Raw genomic sequence first — 26,027 nt, 5'->3', positions numbered from 1 at the left:
ACCCCTGAGGGGTTAAACAAACCCTCCCGGGCCTGGGGTGGGGGTGGGAGGACAGCATGAATTCCAGACCTCCCATCCCCTTCCCACACTCAGGTTCAGCTCCTGCCCCATGGGGGCTAACTCTTTGAAGCATGATATCCGTTTGGAAGCATTTCAAATCAGCCTGCCTGGAGGCTCCATCCCCAGATAGCCCCGGGAACCTGTCTGTGTGAGTCAGGAAAAACCATCTTTCTCTCATTTGTGAGCTTGAGGAGGACTTTGCCTCCCTCGTTCCTCTTCCCTATTATGTGCTCTGGGCAGTTGAGCTACTGTGAAAGAAGGAACTCTCAAGCCCACTGGCCCAGCTGTGGAACTCAAGCACAGAACAAATAGAACTCCTTTAGTACAGATTTCCCATCCAATATGGCTCTTCAAGCCTTTCCTGGCTGAGGGTCCCCTTCACCTCTCTACCATCAAAGAACTCAGTAAACCCTTCTGCCATCGTGTCCCGGTGCCCGGCGTGGAGTGGGGTTTTGGTGTCCGGCATCACTGGGTGTGAATAATTGCAGCCCCACGACAGTGGGGACCAGAAATCTCATGTTCCTTAGCCGTGAATTGGGTTTTTACAGCCAGTGTGAGCTGGTGGCTGGTTCTGATGTTCTGAGATGATGTGTGAGCGGGACTGGGCTTGGGGAGATCCCTGTTAGTGCAGATTGTCACTGCTGGTGGTGGTAGCGGCAGTCGTGATGTTGCTCACAGAGCAGCACCAGAAGCGGAATCTCCAGGCACACGGTGACTTTTAGAAACCCTAAGCAGTAACAAGGACGTGGTATTCTGTTGACCCCCCACACACACACACACACGCACACCTCCCACACGCACACATGCTCACATACACCTCTGCTCCCGCGAAGACTGACTGTGAAAAGCTGTGGGTCTTCTGTTGTTGTTCTCAGCCTCCATCTACATGCCCCACTGCTCTCACTTTGCCTGCACTCCTGGAATAGCTTCACACTTTTCTGCCTGGAGCACCCCAGGGGACCTCAAGGATAACAGGTTGGAAGCTTATTATCATTCATTATCTCCTCAGTTACCTTCCGATGTCTTTTTCACTGGTGGCTGTATCTGTGTCTCGCTCCGGATTCAGTCTCTGAAAGAAGAGGACTCATCCATGATGAACTTGAATTCATTCCTTACTTTAATCTTGTCTTATGTAGACGTAGGAATTTAAGGAGAATGTGAGATATACTCCTCATCACTGCCTTTAGTGAGTCAACAAAGAAAACCATTCAATTTTTGAGCAGAGGATCAAAAGCAGAAAATGTATAGCACATTAGGCTTGCCAATACATGTCTGTCGAGAAGATCTGGAAAGCAGATTAATATATCTGTCTGTAAAAGGGTCTGGTTTGCCCTGGGCTTGAAATGAATCATCTCCACCAAAGACTCTAAGACAGTCATCATTCCTGCTACTTGCCCATGTGGAGGTTCTCCACTGAGAGGGAAATGTCTACTATTAGTAATAAAAACCCTACCTGCCATTTTATCAGCCGAAGTCTGGCTGGCTTGTGACCACCCTGCACCAGCCATCCAACTGAAGAGAGAGGTCGGATGATTACTGAAAATGGGTCTGTGCTAGGCTTAAGTTTTCAGTTAATGTTTTATAAAGTGTTACTAGCAGCTACCAATGTTACCAGGTCCATGTTTAATTTCTTAATGGAAGCCATGATTGATGCATTCTGCTTGCAAGAATAAAGGTTACCTACCAACATATCTTGTAAAGTGAACTTCAATGAAATGTTTTGTTTTCTTTTCACTTCTACTCTGTTATCCAAAAGCTATATATATATCTGAGAGTATTTGTTAGCATGGCTAAAAACTACAGTATGATTTCTTTGTTTAATTCAAACAATGTTGGTCAGTGTTTTCCCTGCCTGCCTCTTCAACTCTTGGAGCTTGGCTCACACTGTTCCTTTCATCTAGAATAATAACCTTCCTATATATGCTGAGTCTGTTTCATTCCTTAAGGCACAGTTGAAGGCTCTCAACCTTTAAGGTTTAAGTGCCTCATTCTCCAGTCTTTCTTTACTTCTCTACTGAAGGTCTTCTCCCCCAGTTCTTCTCACCTTCATGTGAGAAATAACAAATATCAGGTTCATTTAGTTTTCAAAATAGAGCATCTTGGCAATTCAGACTTGGACTCTTTTTTTAAACAGTTTTATTAAGATGTAGTTCACATATACTGAAATTTACTCCTTTTAAATGAATAATTCAGTCCCTTTTAGTGTATTTACTGTTGTCTAACCATCATCATAGCCTAATTTTAGAAGATTTCCATTACCCCACAAAGAAACCCCATACCCAGCACACACGAGCAGCCACCACTCTCACCCATCCTCAAACCCTAGGCAACCATATAATCTACTTCAGACTCTATGAATTTGCCTATTCTGGATATTTCACATGAATGTAATTGTACAGTATATGACTTTTTGTGACTGACTTCTCTTACTTAGCATAATATTTTCAAGCTCCTCCATGTTCTAGCGTAGCAGGCCCTCACTCCTTTCTATCTTCTGCGTGCATGTCCCTCCCTTTGTTATCCATTTATAAGTTGCTGGACATCTGCGTTGGTTCCTTTTCGGCCATGGTGGATAATGTTGCTGTGAACATTGATGTGCGTGTGTTTGCACAGTCGTGTGTTTTCGTTTCTCTTGAGGACCTGGGAGTGGACTTTCTGGGTCATATGGTAACTTTAGCATTTTGAGGAACTGCCGAACTGTTTTCCAAAATGGCTGCACCAATACCACCAACAATGTGAAAAGGTTTCAATTTCTGCATATCCTTGCCAACACTTGTCATTGTCTGTCTTTTTGCTTTTCAGGCTTTCATCCTTAATCTGAAGCTTTATTTCAGAAAACAAGTTGGAAGAAAAGAAGAGTATCTAGAAAACTTATCTCAAGAAACTTTTTCCTTAAAGCTCTCATTGAACCTCGAGGTTCTGAACAAACACAGCATCTTAGAGGGAAGACGCTGCCGAGCCTGAGAATGATGAAGCCCCTGTGGTTTCCTTTTTAGCTCCTTGCTTTACAGATGATGCACCTTCGGTAGGTTATTGTCTGACCCTTCATTGCCTCATAGGTAAAAGGTATTTCTCTTATTCCTTAAATGAAATGAGGCACGTGTATGTGAACCTGTCTAGAAGCTTATGTGGAATGAAAGCAACAGACTTTCTAGAAAGTTTCTTTTAAATGGTTCTCCCAGAAGTCTTGTACTTTTGTGGCCATGCCTCCAGGTCCACCAGCAGATGAATGGGAATTCTTGATTAATTTTTATAAATATTCCACACGTGTGACAAGAATAGATGAACTCTGTTGAGTATAAGGATTTTTATATATACTCACATCAAGCATGTTAAAAGTATGTCAGATGCAATTTATCTTCACATATTTATTTTTTGATCTCCTTGGTTGGTTGGTTTCTGAGGAAGTCGTGGACACTTTCCCACACTGACTGTCTATTCATCCATTTCTGTAGTGTCTTTACAGCAGAAACTACGGTCTCGTCCTCTCCTGGGTGTTCTGGTCCATTGCCAAGTCCTCTAAAGCCTGACGATACTTTCCTCACAGCCTGAGAGCAAAATAACATGGTGTGAAGGCCCAGGAAGCAAGTGAGTATCGTTAGAGTAGAAACTTCAGAGACACACAAACCTGATTTCAAATCTCGGCCATCATTTCCCAGTTTATGAACTTGGAGAGCAAACCTGACCTCTCTGAGCCGCAGAGTTCCTGTCCATGAAATGGGAAGATTAAGAATAATTTCCACTCTGCAAAGTTGAGCAAACTCAATGAGATGACGAATATAAAGCACTTATCACAAAGCCAGGATCAGGAAACTGTTAAGGGTTTAGTGAACGCCAACTTTTGTGGATAACAATAAATAACATCAACAACAGCAGTAGCTGCTAAGCTCCTGGAGGGCTTAATATGTCCCAGGCACTAAGCCAAGTGCCTCAGACATATCAGCTCATTTAATCCCCACAGGAAGCCCCTGATAGCAGTGTGATCACCATCACCATGTCACAGACGAGGCCGCTGGCCCAAGGTCACTGGCCAGTGGGGGATCTTGAACTGCACCTCCAGCCATGGGAACCTGGGCTCATTTTTGATTATAAAGTGGGCCATGCAACTGACAAAAAGACAGACCACAAAAGGGCCTGTTTGTGCCACATCCCATCCCGTGGCCTCCCTGAAGCGCCCTGCAGCACCAGGCTCCGCTCTGGGTGGCTACTACTGAGGTTCTCCTTTTGTGTCTGAGAAAGACCAGCATTCGATAGGATCCAGCTGCCAGCTCCCCGCAGCCCTCCTCGTGTGTGTGCAGAGCGGCTCCTGGGTCTGGGACTACAGAGCCCTTGCAGCTTCCTTGTTCCAAGCACAGTTACAAACATCTGAGAAAAAGCTGGGATGGAAAACCAAGTGGACCTTTAAAACATGGACAATGAGAAGGCCCTGTTGGGACACATTTATGGATACCATGCTACACTTTCAAAAGCTAACACTCTTGGACACAGCCCCATTTCCCTGTTCAAGTCCTATTTTAAAAAACAAATGTACAGTACATAAATCTATTCCCACTGTTAAAAAAAAAAAATAACAGCAAAGAATAAGTATGATGAATAAAATGAGAAAGTTGCTCATCATTCCCCACCTCCACCCTGAACCTGCATCTCTTCCCGGTGGTAACTGCCATCAGTGGATTGGCTGTGTCTCTTCCCACGCCTTTTCCTTTGTATTTGAATGTGTATGTATATGCATAAATGTATTCCATTTTGGAAAAATATTCTGTTTCTACATAAATGGTGTCACATTTGTTTGCAGAATACCCTTGTTTGCTTTATTCATTCAACAATAGTGAAATAGTTTCAGAAATGGTCCCAAGTCCATGCACACACGTGTGTACATCATTTTTCATTAACTACTGAGGTCTTTACCATGGTGTGCTGATACTGTAAATTATTCAGCCTTGTCCTTCTAATAGACATGTGGGTCGCCATGGCTGGCTGACTCTAAGACAGTCTGCAGTGATCTCTACCTCCTGGTATTCATGCCCCCATATATTTGCCTCACCCTGGGTGTGGCTTGATGATTCATTTCTAACCAAAAGAATAAAGCAGAGGTGATGAGATGTCACTTCTGTGATTAGCTTCAGGAGAGTGTAACTTTGCCTCTTGCTAGTGGATTCTTTCTCTGGCTACCCAAAGAAAGGCTTCTGTGGCAGGGACCTAAGGGCAGCCTCTAACCACCAGCCCACCACTCGAGTTTGGAAGTGAATCCTTCCCCACTGGAGTCTCAGATGACCTTCAAGTTAAAGACCCAGAAGCAGAGGGCCCACCTGAGCTGCAGTAATCAGCTGCTGCTTTGCAGTAATTTGCTATGTAGCAGGAGATAACCGCAGTATAAAACTGTCTGGTTCTCTCAATGCCCTTGCCAAATCATTGATCATTTTAATAATATCAGTCTGATAAATCAAAATACTGCCTTTCTTTGATTGCATTTTCCTGATTGTTAGATGAGTTTTTTGGTTTTTTCTTTATAAACCTATTAGCCATGTTTTTCCTCTTTCTCTAAGACTTAACCTCTCGATATCCTTTGCTTTAATCCTATTTTAACAACTGGAAGTACAGACAAGAATATTACATTTGGAGATACACTGTGGCCATCCTGCCCATTGGTGATGCTGATCACACAAAGTATTGCCCAGTTTCTCCACTGTTTAGTTACTACTTTGTCCCTTGCAACTAATTTATGGGAAGGTTCTCTGAGATCATTCAGGTATCCTGGCCCTTATTAAACTATTCTCATGGATTTACCTGAGACTTAGAATATATTAAATATTTTATAATATCATATCATTTTCCAATATTTATATTTGTAATATTATAAGTAATAACATTATCCACCATTTATTACAATGAATGCAAAAATGGTAATTTTCCAACTGTAGCACTCCTTCCGCATTTACCAGTCCACATTTAGCCTTTTACAGAAGAATGAAGATCTCTTCTTCTCCCCCATTTTTGCATTTATTATTAGTATAGACTCATAATTTGTTTTTCCTCAATGATTTATAATTTATTACTATTTTTTGAAACGGCAACCCACTCCAGTATTCTTGCCTGGAGAATCCCACGGACGGAGGAGCCTGGAAGGCTACAGTCCATGGGGTCACAAAGAGTCGGACACAACTGAGTGACTTTCACTTTCACTATTTTTTGATACCCACATTTTCCAAGATTTGGCCAATGGGAACCCCTTCAAGTTGGTTATTATTTCCTTGTAATGTGCTTGTCTTTTTGTAGTTATTATCATTGTCACTTCTTTATTTTCTGGCACAACAAAATGTTCCAGGCTCATCTTGTGCAAACCTGCTGCAGCCCCAGAAGCAACCATTTCTTTGAGGAGCCCTCTTCCTTTTGGTGGGCAAAGGCACTAGAGATCAAGATCTGGGAACCAGGTATGCTCGTTAAAATGGACCCATTTTAAATGCACTTAGATGAATGTATGAACTTTTGTAACTACCACCACAGTCAAAATAGGCAGTTTCCTTTACCCATCAAAGTCTCCATATCTTGCTCACTTTTATACAACTTCCTCTGTCCAAAGTGTCACTGTTTCTTGTCTCCCACCCATTCTGCAAAACTCAATTTTTCTTCCTTCTTAGAATTATGTTCAGTTTCTTCAACCAAGTTTCCTAGTTCTTTCTTCGTTCTCCTGGAACAGAGGGTAAAAGTGCTTGCTCAACACTCAAAGAGGTGTATGAAAGATGGATTCTCTTACCAACCACGAGGCCCTGAAAGAGTTTACTCAACCTCTTTCTGACCATTGTCTTCCCATCTGTAAAATGGGGCACTCTCTAACCATTACCGTATCCACCACACACAATCATGTTAGCTTAAGCCCTGCAGTACCTCTCCTTCTTTACCTTTCTGCTCCACAACCAGCCCTCTGGTATCTCTTTCCTGGAAATCTGAGCTCCTGGCTCCCACCTTTGGGCCACGTAATGTATCCTCTGCAAAGCAATCAGAGTCATCTTAGGAAATGCCACTTAGCTCTATGACCCATCAGATGCTACATGCTCTCAGGGTGGCTTCTCAGGGCCATAGTGAGGAGGGCCTTCCACCCCACGTGGTCTGTAAGGACCTTCTGGGTCCGACCTCTCCTTGCTCATATCACACTTCGTTCTCCTGATTCGCTTTCAGTGAGCTCATCCAATTCTCCATACACCATCCTGCTCCCTTTGGCTGGAATACTTACTGTCTCACCTGCTTAATTCCTCTTCATCCTCATGTGGCTACATTCTCAAGAAGACTCTCCTGATTTCTTCAATGAGGTCACATCCCCCCACTCTTCACTCCTCCAGCTCTGTATCACTTTTTAATACCACTTGCAATAGTTGTACTATCTCACTTGTATTTTGTAATTTTTTTTTTTTGGGGTCGTGCCACACGACATGTGGGATCTTAGCTCCCCCACCAGGGATCAAACCTGGATTGGAATCGCAATGTCTTAACCAGTGTCTTAACTGGACATCTGGAGAAGTCCCTGTAATATTTTTAATGAGTGTCAGTCTCATTGACTCTAATCTCAGAGCAGTGGGCACTGTACCCCTCCTAGGACTGACATTCAGTGGGTATTAGTTGAAGAAATGAATGCACTGTAGGATTGGTCTCAGGGTGAAATGAGGTAATGCTGTGTGAGGGAGAGCTTTTTATACATCATTCTGTCACTCTGCTTACCATTTTCTATTGTGAATTCTTATTTAGATGTCTGTCTTCTCTACCTTTCCAAAAATGCCTTGAAGGTGGGGACTACGCACAGCCTTTTTGTTTCTCCAACTTCTGGGACAGCGTCCATGTGGGTAAGGGCCCAGTAAGTGTGTGGTGAGTCAATGAAAAGTTAAATGGATGAATGAAATTATCTCACCTCCAGATGCTTCCATTTCCCCATGTGAAAAGGAGAAAATCTGAGTATCTAACTCATGGGCTAGTCTTGACGGTTTAGCCAGATTAATGTTTGCAAAATGCTTAGAATAGTATCTGGCAAATCACTTAAGTTCTCTGACTTTTAATTGAATATATACAAATATACAACACTCTAGGCAAATGTAAGGAATTGAGTTATTAGCTTCATCACTGAATGTAGGGTAGAAGAGAGTTGTCGAGGGGTCATTTCACTCTACATGAACATAAGACATCATCTGTGTCTGCTTTAGAAAACAAAATGCTCATCAATCTCTGTTTTAAGTTCACATCACATTTTTCCTAATCACCTTTTATGCATTGCTTAAGATCAGTTATAAACTGTGAGATAAAATGGATTTTTCTTAAATTGCTCTCTACCATTCTTTAAAGCCTTTACTTGGCACTCTGGCTCATCTAACCAAAGCAAAATTGGATTGTGCAATATTCAAAACAAGCCAGATCAGAAAAAGGTCAATTTGGACCTTTTTTCCCAATTATTCATGATTATTATTTCTAACCATGTGTGTGGATTTTTAAAAATTCCTCCCTAAAGAACTCCACACCCCTAATACATTCTCTTCTTAAAACCTCAACTTACTTGAAAAGAAAACCCTGTTGATTTTTGGACTTCTAATAGAAATCTGGCAGACACCATCAGTTCAGTTCAGTTCAGTCTCTCAGTCGTGTCCGACTCTTTGCAACCCATGAATTGCAGCAAACCAGGCCTCCCTGTCCATCACCAACTCATGGAGTTCACTCAGATTCATGTCCATTGAGTCAGTAATGCCATCCAGCCATCTCATCCTCTGTTGTCTCCTTCTCCTCCTGCCCCCAATCCCTCCCAGCATCAGGGTCTTTTCCAATGAGTCAACTCTTCGCATGAGGTGGCCAAAGTATTGGAGTTTCAGCTTTAGCATCAGTCCTTCCAAAGAACACCCAGGACTGATCTCCTTTAGAATGTTCTGGTAGGACCTCCTTGCAGTCCAAGGGACTCTCAAGAGTCTTCTCCAACACCACAGTTCAAAAGCATCAATTCTTTGGCACTCAGCCTTCTTCACAGTCCAACTCTCACATCCATACATGACCACAGGAAAAACCATAGCCTTGACTAGACGAACCTTTGTTGGCAAAGTAATGTCTCTGCTTTTCAATATGCTATCTAGGTTGGTCATAACTTTCCTTCCAAGGAGTAAGCGTCTTTTAATTTCATGGCTGCAGTCACCATCTGCAGTGATTTTGGATCCCCCCAAAATAAAGTCTGACACTGTTTCCACTGTTTCCCCATCTATTTCCCATGAAGTGATGGGACCGGATGCCATGATCTTCATTTTCTGAATGTTGAGCTTTAAGCCAACTTTTTCACTCTCGTCTTTCACTTTCATCAAGAGGCTTTTTAGTTCCTCTTCACTTTCTGCCATAAGAGTGGTGTCATCTGTATATCTGAGGTTATTGATATTTCTCCCCGCAATCTTGATTCCAGCTCGTGCTTTTTCCAGCCCAGCGTTTCTCTTGATGTACTCCACATAGAAGTTAAGTAAGCAGGGTGACAATATACAGCCTTGACGTACTCCTTTTCCTATTTGGAACCAGTCTATTGTTCCATGTCCAGTTCTAACTGTTGCTTCCTGACCTGCATATAGGTTTCTCAAGAGGCAGGTCAGGTGGTCTGGTATTCCCATCTCTTGAAGAATTTTCCACAGTTTCTTGTGATCCACATAGTCAAAGGCTTTGGCATAGTCAATACAGCAGAGATAGATGTTTTTCTGGAACTCTCTTGCTTTTTCCATGATCCAGCGGATGTTGGCAATTTGATCTCTGGTTCCTCTGCCTTTTCTAAAACCAGCTTGAACATATGGAAGTTCACGGTTCACATATTGCTGAAGCCTGGCTTGGAGAATTTTGAGCATTATTTTACTAGTGTGTGAGATGAGTGCAATTGTGTGGTAGTTTGAGCATTCTTTGGCATTGCCTTTCTTTGGGATTGGAATGAAAACTGACCTTTTCCAGTCCTGCGGCCACTGCTGAGTTTTCCAAATTTGCTGGCATATTGAGTGTAGCACTTTCACAGCGTCATCTTTACCATATTTTCCCAACAAATCCATGAACAATTTCGTTGCACCATATTATGGTCATTTTGCACCATAATAGCCAGGCTGCCTGAGTCCCTTGCATCTAAGAGGCTTGCCTGTGAAGATACCCTTGAGTGAGTCATGGTTAGGACAATAAGACCCTTTCAGAAACTATATCCTTGAGGTAACCTTTCCAGCTCTGAAAGAGAAACCAAAAGATGGCAGCTGCCTCTTTAATACTCAGTTCTTACGAAATTCATGACATTTTTCATTTAAACATTGTTGGTGTGAATCTCCTTTAGGAAATTGAATCATGTTTTGTATTTCTTACATCCCAGAATATAATCCTTTTGTCTTCAGCAGTACATAGGGCAGTATCTTGGGCTTTTTCTGAATGTCTTGTCAAAGCACAAAACCTTTTCTTTAGGGCCAGCATTCATCAGCTGTGCCTGTCTTTTACTCTGACTGAAAAGGAAAATGGTCCAGTCTTCCAACTGGCTATTCTCTGGTTGCCTTAATTCATGGAAAGCCAAGAAGGAAAAAATTGGTAGGTTCAACAGTGTTGGACAAGGATAAACAGAATCATATCACATTAACTGTAATTTACAACATTTCAACACATCCCTGCTTCTGCCAAAGCCAGCAAGGTCAGCCCCCACTGGAAAAAAGGGAGAATGGGGGTGGGGTTGAGAGGTAGAATAGGAAATTCAAATTTCTATTTTCTAAGTTGGAGTTTGAGATTTGGAGACCCATCAGCACTTTCTTGAATGTTTTGCTCATTCATGCTATAAAAATAAATATCACAAAATATTTTCTGGACTCGGCCTCGTCTGTTGCTAAAACCAAAGCCAGCATGCTTCCAAACACACTCATGAGGCTAGTTTCACAAGGACGGACATTGCAGGCTGGCAGGCAGCCACTGGAGGAGTTATTGAAATTCATTTCAATATTATGAACTCTGCATGAAAATACCCATTTATGAGCATTCAAAAGGATGAAGAATTTCATAGGAAGATGACAGCAATGACAACTTCTATGACCGACCAGGGTTGCCTGGAGCTGATTACCCCGAAACACACACGCACTCCCAAAGAGCTTTGCTGGAGAGGCTTCTAAAGGCTGGGACTGTTTGTATTCAGATGGAATCTCTGTATGTGAAGCTATTTATTACAGGCTGAGTAAACGAACACATGCAACAGGGGGCTGGTGGAATTTGTAGGTAAAATATCCATAGTGGGGTAGACATCATGGATTCCAACCACCAGGCTCAGACTGGAGGCCGGGGCTTAGGGGACCCCCATTCCTAACATGAATGCTCCCCAACATGCACCTTGAAAGAACATCTGGAAGTTATGTTCTCTCTGGATAACCCCAGGAAACACTGATACCATTTTTTCCAGCACATGACCTAGGAACAAGTTTTCTAGCTAAAACTATGGCTATGTAAGAATATACGATTTAACAGCTTAACCCTAAATATTATACTTTTCTTTTTGAAAACAGTCTTTTTCTCAGACAAGATTAAAGGCATCTCTATGAGAGCAAGGACTTGATCTTATTCATGGCTGCCTTTCTAGGACCTAAATAAGCATGGTCAGAAACAGCAGGTAGTCAAAATGCATGTGCCTGGTCACTTTGGAGTTTCTCCAGCAAATTCCTTTGCTACTTTTGACTCTGTTAGTAAGACAGGCAGCACCATCGATTTTAAAAGGAGATCCTGGGAGAGGGGATGCGTCACACAGCAGTTAGGTGTGCGCGTGCGCGCTCAGTCGTGTCCGACTCTTTGCAGCTCCATGGGCTGTAGCTCCTCTGTCCATGGGATTCTCCAAGCAAGAATACTGGAGGATGTTACATTTCTCACTCCAGGGGATGTTCCTGACATGGTGATCGAACCCACGACTCCTCTGTCTTCTACATTGCAGGTGGATTCTTTACCCCTGAGCCATCAGGAAAGCCCTACCGTAGCAGTTAAGAAAAGTCTATTTCACAGTGTCATTTCATCCTCTGTGTTGGAAGGAAAGCACCATCACAGCACTTTAGAGATGGTCATTTCTAGGCATTTCTTAGGTCTACCTCTGTCAAACATCAGCAATTGGTAGAAGCCAAGTGTGAGAATCGTGTAACCTATTCTGACATTCCTAAGAACCAATGTTTAAAACGCAAGTCAAAGACAGAAATATAGATCAATGGAACAAAATAGAAAGTCCAGAGATAAATCCATGCACCTATGGACACCTTATCTTTGACAAAGTGGGCAAGAATATACAATGGAGAAAAGACAATCTCTTTAACCAGTGGTGCTGGGAAAACTGGTCAACCACTTTAAAAGAATGAAACTAGAACACTTTCTAACACCATACACAAAAATAAACTCAAAATGGAATTAAAGATCTAAACGTAAAACCAGAAACTATAAAACTCCTAGAGGAGAACATAGGCAAAACACTCTCCCAACATAAATCACAGCAGGATCCTCTATGACCCACCTCCCAGAATATTGGATATAAAAGCAAAAATAAACAAATGGGACCTAATTAAACTTAAAAGCTTCTGCACAACAAAGGAAACTATAAGCAAGGTGAAAAGACAGCCTTCAGAGTGGGAGAAAATAATAGCAAATGAAGCAACTGACAAAGAATTAATCTCAAAAATATATAAGCAACTCCTGCAGCTCAATTCCAGAAAAATAAACGACCCAATCAAAAAATGGGCCAAAGAACTAAACAGACATTTCTCCAAAGAAGACATACAGATGGCTAACAAACACATGAAAAGATGCTCAACATCACTCATTATCAGAGAAATGCAAATCAAGAGGTACCATTTCATTCCAGTCAGAATGGCTGCTATCCAAAAATCTACAAACAATAAATGCTGGAGAGGGTGCGGGGAAAAGGGAACCCTCTTACACTGTTGGTGGGAATGCAAACTAGTACAGCCACTATGGAAACAGTGTGGAGATTCCTTAAAAAACTGGAAATAGAACTGCCATATGACCCAGCAATCCCACTGCTGGGCATACATACTGAGGAAACCAGAATTGAAAGAGACACGTGTACCCCAATGTTCATCGCAGCACTGTTTATAATAGCCAGGACATGGAAGCAACCTAGATGTCCATCAGCAGACGAATGGATAAGAAAGCTGTGGTACATATACACAATGGAGTATTACTCAGCCATTAAAAATAATACATTTGAATCAGTTCTAATGAGGTGGATGAAACTGGAGCCTATTATACAGTGAAGCAAGCCAGAAAGGAAAACACCAATACAGTATACTAATGCATATATATGGAATTTAGAAAGATTGTAATGATAACCCTGTATGCAAGACAGCAAAAGAGACACAGATGTATAGAACAGTCTTTTGGACTCTGTCGGAGAGGGCGAGGGTGGGATGACTTGGGAGAATGTCATTGAAACATGTATAATATCATATGTGAAACGAATCGCCAGTCCAGGTTCGATGCAGAATACAGGATGCTTAGGGCTGGTGCACCGGGATGACCCAGAGGGGTGGTATGGGGAGGGAGGTAGAAGGGGGGTTCAGGATGGGGAACACGTGTACACCCATGGCAGATTCATGTTGATGTATGGCAAAGCCAATGCAATATTGTAAAGTAAAAAAATTAAAAATAAAACACATGTCAGAGTAGGGACCTGATCCTCAGCTTGACTAGCAAATTCCAGTGAATGACCACAGAATCAAGGTGCTACATGGAGTGATTCTGTATTGCTGTTTATGCCGTGTCTGTGCATGGAGTTTCTGCATTCTCAAACCAACGCCAGTAACTGGTGACAACTCCATTCCAAGTTAGTGACATTAGAATCTACAGGTTATTTTGAGAAGCTTAACCTTTCATAGGGAGAAGGCAATGGCACCCCACTCCAATACTGTTGCCCGGAAAATCCCATGGATGGAGGAGCCTGGTAGGCTGCAGTCCATGGGGTCGCACAGAGTCGGACACGACTGAAGTGACTTAGCAGCAGCAGTAGCAGCAGCAACCTTTCATAATGTGTAAACCAACCTTCTAATTAAAAGTAAAAGCATAGTACTGCCTAGAAAGAATGAACTTACTTGGTTCATATAAATGGATGTAAAACAATTGTTTTTGTTCAGTTAAACATTCATCCACTCTGCATCAATCTATACATCCATTCAACTAAGAAATATTTATTGAGTGTTTTCTGTGTTCCAGGCCCTGGTTTACCTGGTTGGAATTCAGCAATGAACCGTACCAAGTGCGTATGGAACCCATATTCCAGTGCAGAAGACAGATTAAACACAGTTAATGAATTTATAAGTAGTATGAGATATTGGCGAGTGCTGTGAAGACATTTTACTCAAGATAAGTTGACAAGGGATAGCACAGTGGAGGTAAGATGGGATATTAAATGGGATGGTCACAACCGCCTCTCTGAGGAGATGACATGTGAATTGAGATGAAATGAAAGAGTGGGTTGTGTAAGGATCTGGAAGAGGGGCTTTCTAGGCAGAGGGATCAGCAAGTTCCAGGACCCAGAGACAAGAATGAACTAGACACTTTCCAAACATAGTGAGGGCCACTGTGGCTGGAGCAGTGGGCAAGGGGACAAGTATGAACACGGAGATTCATGAGGGGGGAAGGGCCAGATCACCAAGGGCCTCTGAGATCATACTGAGAATTTTATAATATATTCCAAGTGTGAGAGATAGCCTTTGAGTTATTTTGTTTCTTAATGAGGTAATGATTTGATCTGATTTTTTTAATGACTCTGTTATGAGAGGAGCAAAATCTGTGTGCCCTGTTGCAGTAGAAGGCAGAGTCTAGAGATGGAGGAGGGAGAGAAGGAATAAAGGGAAAAGCAGACAGATCCATTAAGAAGTGACTAAATAGTGCCCTTGAAAGAAGTGACAGGCTCTTAGGTCAGAGAAGTAGTAGAAGGGATGTGAGAAGCAGTCAGATTAGGACATATTTTAAGATAGTGGGAATAGAACTTTTCAGGTGGAAAAGATATAAATATGAGGAAAAGAGAAATTGGAGACAACTTCTAATATTTTCAACATGACCACTGAGGTGCACTTACTGAGATGAAAGGATGGGAAAAGGAGCAGATTGAAGGGGAAACCAGGAGTTCCTTTTGGGGCATATGAATTTGAAATACTCCTTACACATCCAAATAGAGATGCTGAATAGTCATATGGAGGCGAGACAAATTGTTACTGAGGAGTTAAAAGTCAAAATTCCAGAAGAAAGCACTTAGTTAAATGTGGTACTCTTACCCTTTAAACTTTGAAAAGTACTTCATTTTTTTTTTCTCTGAAAAAGTAATTTCTTACTAACATGACTGCTTGAACATATCTAGATTTCTACATTCCATAATCACTGAATAAAAATGTTGTAAAAGTATCTGTGGGGCTTCCCTAGTGGCCCAGTGATTGGTTATCTGCCTTGCAGTGCAGGGGACACCAGTTGAATCTCTGGTCTGGGAAGATCGCACCTGCTGTGGGGCAGCTAGGCCCATGTGCCACAACTCCTGAGCCTGCGTTCTAGAGCCCGGGAGCAGCAACTGTTGAGCCCACGTGCAGCAACTACCGAGGCCCGTGCAGCCTAGAGCCTGTTCTCTGTGACCAGAGAAGCCACTACAATGAGAGGCCGTGCGCTGTAGCTGGAGAGTAGCCCCTGCCCTCCACATCTAGAAAAAGCCTGCACACAGCAGTGAAGACCCAGCACAGCCAAAAATTTTTAAAAAAAGTGTATGTCAAACATTTGCCAAAATAGACCATATGCTTAGACCAATCAGCAAATCTCAATGAATTTTAAAGGAGTATATATGTTTTTCAACTCAGTAGAATCAAAGTAGAAATCAATAATAGAAAAATAACTAGAAAATAATTTGAAATGCTTAGAAATTAAATAACCTATATAATCTATGAGTTGAAATAACTAAATGGAAAAGATGAAATTTTTTGAACTGTACAAAAATGAGATATGACGTATCAAAATGTGTGGGATGCAGCTCGAGCAGTATTTAGAGGCAAATTGGTAGCTTTAAATACATATATGAGAATACATATATTCTTTTCTTTTATATGTATTTATACATATAAATACATATATGCTTTTCAATATGCTGTCTAGGTTGGTCATAGCTTTTCTTCCAAGGAACAAGCATCTTTTAATTTCATGGCTGCTGTCACCATCTGCAGTGATTTGGGAGCTCAAAAGAATACTCTCACTGTTTCCATTGTTTCCTCATCTATTTGCCATGAAGTGATGGGACCGGATGCCATGATCTTCGTTTTCTGAATGTTGAGCTTTAAGCCAACTTTTTCACTCTCCACTTTCATTTTCATCAAGAGGCTCTTTAGTTCCTCTTCACTTTCTGCCATAAGGGTGGTGTCATCTGCATATCTGAGGATATTGATATTTCTCCCAGCCATCTTGATTCCAGCTTGTGCTTCATCCAGTCCAGCGTTTCTCATGATGTACTCTGCATATAAGTCAAATAAGCAGGGTGACAATATACAGCCTTGACATCCTCCTTTCCCGATTTGGAACCAGTCTGTTGTTCTGTGTCCAGTTCAAACTGTTGCTTCTTGACCTGCATATGGATTTCTGAGGAGGTAGGTCAAGTGGTCTGTTATTTCCATCTCTTTAAGAATTTTCCAGTTTGTTTTGATCCACACATCTTTATGCAATTAATTAAACAACTTAGATGAAATGGGTACATCCTCTATAAAACACAACTTATTAAAACTAACACAAGAAAAAAAAACCAGTCTGTAAAGACGCAAGAATGAGTTCAATGATGTGTAGAATAACTTTTTGAATCGACTATTGAATAAAGCTATAATTAGAAGCAAAAAAAAAAAAAACCTAACAAGAAAAAATAAGTTGTTTAAAATGAAATCTTTTCATTTTCAAACTAAATACCTTCCCCCACACCCACACACAAAGTAAACCCCAATCACAAATGCTTTCATTGGTGAAGTCTTCTAAACATTTAAGAAGAAATAATAGCAATCTTACCTAAACTCTTTCAGAGTTTAAAGAAAGGGGAAAATTTTAAATGCATTCTGTGAGGTCAACATAACCGTGACACCAAAACACTACAAAGCCACGACGAGAAAAGAAAACTTTCAGCCAGTCTTTCTCATAAAGAAAAAATGATTATTATTTCTTTAAAAAAGCAAAAATTTTCTAAGAAATTTCATGGGTTCCTATCTATTTTGTTCAGTTAGACTAATTTGTAAGTACATATAATGACTCTAAGAAATATATCAGTTTTTTAAACTGAAATCTTGCATATAAAAAGAAGGTGTCTACAATTTACCCAGTTCCACCAAAGAATATATTTGTGACCCTAGAACAAAATTAACCGTAATTCCTCTTTGTAGAACAAACCTATCTTTTGGTCTATTTAAAGAAAAGAATTGACAGAGAGCTGTGGGTTCAAGATGGCTGGCGCCGAATGGCGGCCCGGGTGATGGTGAGCTGTGGCAGACATTTTTTTAAAAAAAAAAAGAAAAGAATTAAAATTAAGAGAGTACAATGACATCAGCCCAGCTCAGAACTTACTTGCGTGACAGATCTCTGCTAACATAAATGATAAGAGTGAGGTCATTCCCAGTCGTATCCTTTTTTTGGCTGTGCTGGGATGTTGTTGTTGCATGCGGGCTTTCTCTAGCTGTGGCAGGCGGGGGCTACTCTCCAGCTGCAGTGCGCGGGTGTCTCATTGCAGCGGCCTCTCTTGTTGGGGAGCAGGGGCTCTGAGCACGCAGGCTTTCGTGGTTGCAGCACGTGGGCTCAGCAGTCGTGGCACACGAGCTTCGTTGCCCTGAGACGTGTGGAATCTTCTGGGACCAGGGTTTGAACCCGTGTCCCCTGCATTAGAATGCAGACTCTTAACCACTGGACCACGAGGGAAGTACCCCCTCGTTGTATCCTCGTGATAAGTTTAAGGTAAAAGCAAGCATACACTTTCATCGAGGCATACTTGTCCCATTAGGCAACAAATCCTAGTGATAAAGAGCTGTGATGGTTTTAGACAACGAGTAACACATCACCTCAAGTTATTTTTATATAATATACTATTTTTAAAAAGATTGTAGTTTGCTATTTCCTTGCCTGGAAAAGTTATGATATTTCTGTGTGCCATTTTATTAATTTCAGAGCCTCTAAATTGTGTTGACTTTGATTTGGCCATTTTGGAACACAGACCAGTCAAGCTAATCTATTAGCATTGTGGCTAAGTCATCAGTTTGGGCTGATTTAGTTTATTGAATTGCCTCATAGGTGCTTACAAACAAGTTGATGGCAACGGTAAAGGCACTGAGACCTAAACATGAGCATCACCTGTAAACTTGTGAGAAAGGCATGCTCTCTCATTCACACCCATCAGATCAGAAACCAAGTCAGAAACAGCCATCTGGGCTTTACCTACAATTGTCTTCTTCGCAGGGGTATGAATACAATTGTTTATAGACTTGGGCATAAACTCTAAACACGTTGGCTTTAACTCTACTTTCTCACTCAAGAACAGTTATCAGAACCTATACTGGAAAATTAAGGGTCATAAAAACGCTGGGCTCTGGGTTTAGCTGAGAGATATTGGTAAAGTCTCTATACCTTTCTGTGCCTCAATTTTCTTATCTGTTAAAAGGGAAACAAGAACTGCTCCTGCCTCATGGGGTTGTGAGGATTAAATGGAAGAAAATATATACAGAACATTCTTAGGACAGGGCATGGCACATAGTCCTAAATAAATGTTATCAATTATTAATAGCATTGATACCACTCAATCAAAGTAAACCATTTATAAATTTCATTTTACAATTGATATGTCAGATGGAACCCTTTTGATAGCAAGTGACAGAATCTCAAAGCTAGATTAGGCAAAAAGGAGAGAAACTACTTGTGTGTGGAACAAACTGGAAAAGATAGCATGAATCGGCGTCAAGAATGAAAGCAACCAGGGCCTCAAATGCACTCAGGACCCTCACTCTCTGTCCGCCTCCTGCATCACCTGCGTTCTCTTAGCCAACAAGACGAGCTTCTTTCATTGGTCAGGGAACACAGGCACCAAGTGTTTCTACTTGTACAGCTTCACCACCTTGCAACCAGAGAGATGATTCGCTGCCCTGAAGCACTCCACGGATGGGCAAGGCCCGGCCTGCATCGTTGCCTTCCTTGGGACCAGTTTCTCTGGCCAGAGGAGGGCTGCTTCCCACTCTCCCGCCACACTCGGCAGCGGCACCAGCCCACCGCAAGTCTTGCTGAGGATTTGTATCCCTTGAAGGTAAGCCCTGAGCAGCCTTCTTGAGCCCTCTGGCCGGAGGGAAGTAACCAACCATTTCATTCCTTCTTCCTGCTGTTGCTGTCGCCCTGACCGTTTCACAGCTTGGTTCTTGATGAGTGTCCCATCTTTCAGAGCTTTTGTTGAGTTTGACCCCAGGCTGAACACAGGACGTGTGTTTATTTTAGCTGACAAAGTACCCATGGCTGAAAGGTTTGGCGCTCTGGCGTACTGTACTTGCTCCCCCTCCAGATGGGGCTGTAATTATAATTTAACTGTCTGGGCCCAACGTAAGGTGAGGAAAAGATATATTAGGTTTGCACACATGTTATTCTCCTACCCCCACTCACCTCCACATTTCATATGCAGCCACCTTTCGGGGGGAGGTGTGCGTGTATGTGTGTGTGTACACACAGTCGCGTTACAATTCTCATTTTGCAAAGTTTATGCAAAAACCAAACACCTGGGTTCAGAGTTTCCTAAAGGAGTCATCTGAAGTAGGTGCTTTATGCCAAAATGTCACAAAGATTTATGTGCTTTCATCTGTGCATTAAATTGAGGACAGGTGGGAGAATGCTCAAGCCTGAGAAAAGCTGAGAGCTCGTTTCTCCCTGAGAAGAGAGATGGCTGTTAGGACTACTGCTGGTTCAGATACAATAGATATAGTTTTTTTTTTTTTTTTAAGAGGGGGCAGGTCTTGTGTTTGAAAAGCAATATTTCAGCAGTCAAATCATTACCCCTGCGATCATGTTTCTCACAAATGGGAACCCTGGACTGGGATCCCAAGGTGAGTCCTGCCCCCAGTTCAAACAGAGCGGGCAGTAACCTCCCTGAACAGTCAGGAAAATGCCCAGCCTCCATTCAAGCTCGCAGAGAAAGGGTCTCTGGAATTGAGGGAAATGGCATCCTCAACACATTCCATTTTAATGGCTTGCAACAGAGTCGGTTACACATATGTAACCACTCATTTTTTAATTTGATTCTTGTTTCAAACACCTTTTCAGGACCCAATACATCTAAAAAATGTCATCACTTGGTAGGTTGCTACTCTGTGCCTGGCCTTGGAATCAGTGATTCGGTGTGCTGAGTATTCACCTGGATTCGAAACAGTGTGAATTTGCATTTGAGAAAGGGAATAATACTTTGTGGCAAACACAGGCAAGCCAGATTGCTCACAGAGAGAGATGAGAGCTGAACTTGGAAGCCTGATGGTCAGCCTCCCTGCGAGGGACACAGCTTGTCCCTGGGGTGACCTGGAGACATGCTGAATACATCAGAATTGTTCAGTACACTCAGTCCCTTTGAGGTTCAAGCTGAGCTTCTGAATCAAGTATTTATCAAACCATTGACTTGTTTCTGAAGCAGGACTTTTCTATTTGGAAACCAGAGCTGTGTTCACACTGAGGGGCAGAGGACATACAATTAGTCTCTGTTTTCGTATGACTTCACTCAATTACATGGATACAAATGAAATTTGAAACCTCCTAATGATTTCTGATTTTTTTCTGTGTAGGCAATTACTTCAATTCTAGTGATCTGTCATTTTAGATGACCACTAAATATAATAACCAGATAGTAAGAAATGCTCAAGAGGCAATGGGGAAGTGTTCCGATAAAATACCCTGTAACTCCCAGACATTTTTTGTCTCACTGTATTTAGCAGCTCAGCTTGTGATATGTGTGCTTTTGTGGGGTGAAAGCTATGACTGTTGAAGGGAGTTAGATAAAGGAAAACATTTCATAAATTGGAGATAAATGGTGTTAATAGTCCAATAAGATAAATGCTTGTCTTTTAAAGCTGAATTCCAGAAGAAATTGCAACATAGGAACTGACACATTTTTCTTCTATGCCAGAAGAACACACTATCTGGTATATGATTGAAGACTGGTGTATGATAGCCTGAACAATATTGAGATGACACTATTTAATTCCTAAAGTATGTACCTTTTTTTCTTGTATTTTTAGCAAAAAAATTGGGGCTTGGTGGAGTTTGGGGTTTGTTTTTAGTTTTTGTTGAAATATGGTTGAGATACAATGTCGTGTTTCAGATATATAGCAAAGTGATTCAGCTATGTGTGTGTATATATATATATATAAGACTATATTTATATATATGTTTTTACATTCTCTTCCATTAGAGTTTATTACAAGATATTGAGTATAGTTCCTGTGTTATCAGTAGGTCCTTGTTGGTTTTGTATTTTATATATAATAGTTTGTCTATTTTAATGCAAGACTCCTAATACATCCCTCTCCCTTCCACCCCTTTGGTAACCATAAGGTTTTTTTCTGTCTGTGAGTCTATTTCTGTTTTGTATATAAGCTCATTTGTATCATTTTTTAGATTCTACATATAAATAGCATCATATATGTGTCTTCCTCTCTCTAACTTACTTCATTTAGTATGATTATCTCTAGATCCATTCATGTTGCTGCAAATGGCATTATTTCATTCTTTTTTATGGCTGAGTAATACTCCATTGTGTGTGTGTGTGTGTGTGTGTGTGTGTGTATACCCAAACCACACCTTGTTTATCCATTTATCTTTTGATAGCCACTCCTAGGTTGCCTTCATGTCTTGGCCATTGTAAATAGTGCTGCTATGAACTTTGGGGTACATGTCTTGACTATCATAAATAATGCTACAGAGACACTGGGGTGTGTGTATCTTTTCAAATTATGGTTTTCTCTGGAATATTCCCAGAGGTGGAATTGCTGCATCATTCAGTAGCTCTATTTTTAATTTTCAAAGGAACTCCCATACTGTTCTCCATAGTGGCTATGTCAAATTATATTCCCAACAGTAGTGTAGGAGGGCTCCTTTTTTCCCACACCCTCTCAAGCATTTATTGTTTGTAGACTTTTTGATGTTGGCCATTCTGACTGGTGTGAGATGGTACTTCATTGTAGGTTTGATTTGCATTTCTCTAATAATTAGCGATGTGGTGAATTTTTTTGGCTGCCTGTATGTCTTTGGAGTAAGTCTTTTCAGATCTTCTCCCCATGTTTTTGATTGGGTTGTTTGGTTTTTTATGTTGAGTTATATGAGCTGATTGTATATTTTGGAGATTAACCCCTTGTCAGTTTCTTCATTTCCAATATTTTCTCCCATTCTATAGGTTGTGTTTTTATGTATGGTTTCCTTTGCTGTTGTGTGTGTGTGTGTGTGTGTGTGTGTGTGTGAGATATTAGAGAATGTTCTACTTTCACTTTTACATGTTCATTTTCCCAGTGCCACATACTCAATAGACTTTTGTCCATTGTATATTCTTGCCTCCTTTGTCAGATTAATTGACCATATGTGTGAGTTTATTTCTGAGCTTCCTATACTGTTGCATTGATCTACATTTCTATTTTTGTGCCAGTCCTGTACTGTTTTGATAATTGTAACTTTTCGTGTAGTCTGAAGTCAGGGAGCCTGATTCCTCCAGTTCCATTTTTCTTTCTCAAGATTACTTTGGCTATTAAGGGTCTTTTACATTTTCTGTGCAAAATTTAAAATTTCACTGCTGGGTGACAATATTCCAAAGTTATTTTATAATTTAAAAATAAATTCTAATCTCTACAGATTAAAAAATTAAGCCTTAAAAGAGAGCCCTGCCTTAAATTTGCAGTTTTCCTCAACAATAGATTTTAACCATTTTTGAGAGGTACGACCCAAACATGCAAATAAGTTGCTTCCAGTGTCAGTGAATTCCCAGACTGCCTACCGCCCGTTTCCAGATGCCGTACCGGGCGGTGGAGTCAGGCTACTTTCCCCAGCTCTGTGCTTGGCCCGTTCATTACTGTCTCTCGCTTTATCTAAATAACAGTTCTCAAAGGATACGCTCTCTCTGTCCAGGTCATGCTCACTTCAAGCCAGGGTCTCTGGGCAGGACTGAAAACCCAGGTCTGACTGTTGCCAACTGAGACAGAAGGTTTTATCAATACTTTCTTTGCTTCCTCCACCCTGATTCTGGATCTCTAGAAACACCTTCCCAGGTGAGACCATAGTTGAGGTCACACTATGTCTTGCCTGGTAGGCTGATTGGCAGAGTGTGAAGTACATTTTTCCAGGAAAAATGGCCAGAGCTGTCTAGGTTCCCACTCCATATCTCCACAAAATCTGGTGGGTGGAGAGTGCTGGCACTTAACCTCCATTCATCACAAGGTCTCCATGAGACTATTCACTGGGACTTCTTTGGGATGAATTTTCCAGTATCACAACATTACCAGAAACATGCTGTCCCAAACCTCTGGCACCAGTGATGCCCCTGTTTCCTAATCATTGGCAGTGAACCCCACCATGACTTAAATAATAAAGCAAGACCTATTAGCATTGATTTTGTACCAGGCACTTCACAAATAGTGATTTATTACATCTGCAAAACAGTCCTTTTATGTAGATGCTATAATTCTACACTTGTCACTGAGGAACCCGACACAGGTTTGCTTTTGGGTTTTTTTTTGGGCGGGGGCGGGGGGGGCTTGTATTTTTTAGTTCGCTTGTGGTGCCAGCCAATAAGGTATGGAACCAGTACTCAAATCCCAGCTCTGAGTCCAAGCTCTTACCACTTGACTCCACTGAGCAATGAGAAAAGAAATGCACACACAAACAAACAAACATACCTATATATCTTAAGAATCTTGACCAATTTTTAAATTTCACTTACTGATGCAAATATGCAGTCAAGACAATAGGGAACACCCATTCAGTTGATAGGACTTGGAGTTTGAGAAGGCAGCCAGAAGGTGGAGAAGGGAGGAGAGCCAGAGACTGCCATGGACTCAGCCCTGAAGAAAAGCCACAGAAGGTCAGCTTCTCATCTTTGTCCGCCACCAACATGGCAGGGTGTATTGGGATCACTGAAGAGGAGGGTTTGGTAGAAGCCAAAGGGTGATTCCAGACTGTGAGGAATGAGAAGACAAAGCGGGGATGCCATGTGATTCCACTCAGCTGCAGCCAGAGTGTCCAGAATGGCTCACAACCGAATGGGGGGCATAAGTTGGAGACTGTTCCTTTTTACATACTAAGTTCAGTTCAGTCGCTCAGTCATGTCTGACTCTTTGCGACCCCATGAACTGCAGCACACCAGGCCGCCCTGTCCATCACCAACTCCCAGAGTTCACTCAGACTCACGTCCATCAAGTTGGTGATGCCATCCAGCCATTTCATCCTCTGTCTTTCCTTCTCCTTCTGCCCCCAATCCTTCCCAGCATCAGAGTCTTTTCCAATGAGTCAACTCTTCGCATGAGGTGGCCAAAGTACTGGAGTTTCAGCTTTAGCATCATTCCTTCCAAAGAAATCCCAGGGCTGATCTCCTTTAGGGTGGACTGGTTGGATCTCCTTGCAGTCCAAGGGACTCTCAAGAGTCTTCTCCAACACCACACTTCAAAAGCATCAATTCTTCGGTGCTCAGCTTTCTTCACAGTCCGACTCTCACATCCATACATGACCACAGGAAAAACCATAGCCTTGACTAGACGAACCTTTGTTGGCAAAGTAATGTCTCTGCTTTTGAATATGCTATCTAGGTTGGTCATAACTTTTCTTCCAAGGAGTAAGCGTCTTTTAATTTCATGGCTGCAGTCACCATCTGCAGTGATTTTGGACCCCCCAAAAATAAAGTCTGACACTGTTTCCACTGTTTCCCCATCTATTTCCCATGAAGTGATGGGACCGGATGCCTTGATCTTCGTTTTCTGAATGTTGAGCTTTAAGCCAACTTTTTCACTCTCCTCTTTCATTTTCATCAAGAGGCTTGTAGTTCCTCTTCACTTTCTGCCATAAGGGTGGTATCATCTGCATATTTGAGGTTATTGATATTTCTCCTGGCAATCTTGATTCCAGCTTGTGCTTCTTCCAGCCCAGCGTTTCTCATGATGTATTCTGCATAGAAGTTAAATAAACACGGTGACAATATACAGCCTTGACGTACTCCTTTTCCTATTTGGAACCAATCTGTTGTTCCATGTCCAGTTCTAACTGTTGCTTCCTGACCTGCATACAGGTTTCTCAAGAGGCAGATCAGGTCGTCTGGTATTCCCATCTCTTTCAGAATTTTCCACAGTTTATTGTGATCCACACAGTCAAAGGCTTTGGCATAGTCAATAAAGCAGAAATAGATGTTTTTCTGGAACTCTCTTGCTTTTTCCATGATCCAGCAGATGTTGGCAATTTGATCTCTGGTTCCTCTGCCTTTTCTAAAACCAGCTTGAACATCAGGAAGTTCACGGTTCACATATTGCTGAAGCCTGGCTTGGAGAATTTTGAGCATTACTTTACTAGTGTGTGAAATGAGTGCAATTGTGTGGTAGTTTGAGCATTCTTTGGCATTGCCTTTCTTTGGGATTGGAATGAAAACTGACCTTTTCCAGTCCTGTGGCCACTGCTGAGTTTTCCACATTTGCTGGCATATTGAGTGCAGCACTTTCACAGCATCATCTTTCAGGATTTGGAATAGCTCAACTGGAATTCCATCACCTCCACTAGCTTTGTTCGTAGTGATGCTTTCTAAGGCCCACTTGACTTCACATTCCAGAATGTCTGGCTCTAGGTGAGTGATCACACCATTGTGATTATCTGGGCCGTGAAGATCTTTTTTGTACAGTTCTTCTGTGTATTCTTGCCACCTCTTCTTAATATCTTCTGTTTCTGTTAGGTCCATGCCATTTCTGTCCTTTATCGAGCCCATCTTT

The 26,027-nt window shown here is 41.7% G+C and overlaps 1 long non-coding RNA gene across 16 annotated transcripts in view; it reads left to right on the top strand.

Annotated features, from left to right (window-relative positions):
- The first annotated feature begins 18,356 nt into the window (after window positions 1-18,356).
- The window catches only part of LOC147348371 (uncharacterized), a 200,031-nt gene continuing 192,360 nt past the window's right edge, over window positions 18,357-26,027 (top strand). For 2 of the 16 annotated variants that reach the window (XR_015151520.1, XR_015151512.1), the window contains exon 1: window positions 18,357-19,351. This is a non-coding gene — a long non-coding RNA (uncharacterized LOC147348371). Of the gene's footprint in view, window positions 19,352-21,202; window positions 21,286-26,027 lie in introns of all 16 variants that reach the window. The other 14 variants (XR_015151514.1, XR_015151508.1, XR_015151516.1 and 11 more) reach the window with 13 other exon arrangements.

This window comes from Bos grunniens, chromosome 22 (assembly GCF_055505025.1).
Source record: "Bos grunniens cultivar Pamir isolate PY7600 chromosome 22, Bosgru_T2T1.0, whole genome shotgun sequence".
Taxonomy (NCBI): domain Eukaryota; kingdom Metazoa; phylum Chordata; class Mammalia; order Artiodactyla; family Bovidae; genus Bos; species Bos grunniens.
The sequence above is the reverse complement of the archived record's forward strand: the minus strand, read 5'-3'. Positions and strand labels throughout refer to the sequence as shown.